This window comes from Petromyzon marinus, unplaced genomic scaffold, assembly GCF_048934315.1.
Source record: "Petromyzon marinus isolate PM22_M1 ecotype Great Lakes invasive population unplaced genomic scaffold, UKy_Petmar_22M1.pri1.0 PM_G_Scaffold_111, whole genome shotgun sequence".
Lineage (NCBI taxonomy): Eukaryota > Metazoa > Chordata > Hyperoartia > Petromyzontiformes > Petromyzontidae > Petromyzon > Petromyzon marinus.
In genome coordinates this window covers 350001-352500 of record NW_027422664.1, presented here as the reverse complement: position 1 = coordinate 352500, position 2500 = coordinate 350001, and positions in this window count along the sequence as shown.

Sequence of the window (2500 nt, the reverse complement as noted above, 5' to 3'; positions counted from 1 at the left end):
GAAACTTCCAGAGGCATTTGCAGCAGGAATGCATGTGCAGTCAAAAAAGTGAATATTTTTCACGGATAGACCCCGTGAAACGCTAGAAATTGGCGGCGATGTCTCTCTTGTGGCTCACGGGGCTGTTAGGGTGGCACAGAAATCCCTCGGAATGGGAAAACGGGTCATTTTCGTGTCGCCACATTGCATGCGAACCGCATGAAACTTCCAGAGGCATTTGCAGCAGAAATGCATGTGCAGTCAAAAAATTGAATATTTTTCACGGATAGACCCCGTGAAACGCTAGAAATTGGCGGGGATGTGTCTCTTGTGGCTCACGGGGCTGTTAGGGTGGCACAGAAATCCCTCGGAATGGGAAAAAACGGGTCATTTTCGTGTCGCCACATTGCATGCGAACCGCATGAAACTTCCAGAGGCATTTGCAGCAGGAATGCATGTGCACTCAAAAAATGTGATATTTTTCACGGAGAGACCCCGTGAAACGCTAGAAGTGGGCGGGGATGTCTCTCTTGTGGCTCACGGGGCTGTTAGGGTGGCACAGAAATCCCTCGGAATGGGAAAACGGGTCATTTTCGTGTCGCCACATTGCATACGAACCGCATGAAACTTCCAGAGGCATTTGCAGCAGGAATGCATGTGCACTCAAAAAAGTGAATATTTCTCACGGATAGACCCCGTGATACGCTAGAAATTGGCGGGGATGTCTCTCTTGTGGCTCACGGGGCTGTTAGGGTGGCACAGAAATCCCTCGGAATGGGAAAACGGGTCATTTTCGTGTCGCCACATTGCATGCGAACCGCATGCAACTTCCAGAGGCATTTGCAGCAGAAATGCATGTGCAGTCAAAAAAAAATTGATATTTTTCACGGATAGACCCCGTGAAACGCTAGAAATTGGCGGGGATGTGTCTCTTGTGGCTCACGGGGCTGTTCGGGTCGCACAGAAATCCCTGGGAATGGGAAAACGGGTCATTTTCGTGTTGCCACATTGCGTACGAACCGCATGAAACTTCCAGAGGCATTTGCAGCAGGAATGCATGTGCACTCAAAAACTTCTATATGTTTCACGGATAGACCCCGTGAAACGCTAGAAATTGGCGGGGATGTGTCTCTTGTGGCTCACGGGGCTGTTAGGGTGGCACAGAACTCCCTCGGAATGGGAAAAGGGGTCATTTTCGTGTTGCCACATTGCATAGGAACGCCATGAAACTTCCAGAGGCATTTGCAGCAGAAAGGCACGTGCACTCAAAAATTTTAATATTTTTCACGCATAGACCCCGTCAAACGCTAGAAGTTGGCGGGGATGTCTCTCTTGTGGCTCACGGGGCTGTTAGGGTCGCACAGAAATGCCTCGGAATGGGAAAACGGGTCATTTTTGTGTGGCCACATTGCATAGGAACGGCATGAAACTTCCAGAGGCATTTGCAGCAGGAATGCATGTGCACTCAAAAACGTCTATATTTTTCACGGATAGACCCCGTGAAACGCTATAAATTGGCGGGGATGTCTCTCTTGTGGCTCACGGGCGCTGTTAGTTAGGGTCGCACAGAAATCCCTCGGAATGGGAAAAGGGGTCATTTTCGTGTTGCCACATTGCGTACGAACGGCATGAAACTTCCAGAGGCATCTGCAGCAGAAATGCATGTGCACTCAAAAACGTCTATATTTTTCACGGATAGACCCCGTGAAACGCTAGAAATTGGCGGGGATGTGTCTCTTGTGGCTCACGGGGCTGTTAGGGTCGCACAGAAATCCCTCGGAATGGGAAAACGGGTCATTTTCGTGTTGCCACAATTGGCATACGAACGGCATGAAACTTCCAGAGGCATTTGCAGCAGAAATGCATGTGCACTCAAAAACGTGAATATTTTTTCACGGATAGACCCCGTCAAACGCTCGAATTTGGCGGGGATGTTTCTCTTGTGGGTCACGGGGCTGTTCGGCTCGCACAGAACTCCCTTGGTCCACCTGATTCGTGCATACAGGCAGCAACTAAAACTCTGTAAACCTGCTGTGAGGACATCTAAACAGTGGACCAGTGAGGCTGTGGAAGATTTGCGGGCGTGCTTAGACTGTACTGACTGGGATATGTTCACGACTGCTACCAATAGTCTGGATGAACTCACAGAGGCTGTGTACATCAGCTTCTGTGAGGACTGCTGTATCCCAACACGTACCAGGGTGAACTTTAACAACAACAAGCCCTGGTTCTCAGCAAAGCTCAAAAGGTTGAGGTTGGAGAAGGAGGAAGCGTTTAGGAGTGGGGATAGAGACAGATTCAAGGAGTCGAAGAACAGGTTTAGCAAAGCGGTGAGAGAGGCTAAACGACTGTACTCAGAGACACTAAAACACCAGTTCTCTACTAACGACGCTGCTTCTGTCTGCCAAAGGGCTCAGGCACATCACCAACTACAAACCCAGAGCGCCCCACACCACTAACGACTCCCGCCTAGCCAACGACCTGAACGAGTTCTACCGTAGATTTGAAAGACAATTGGACT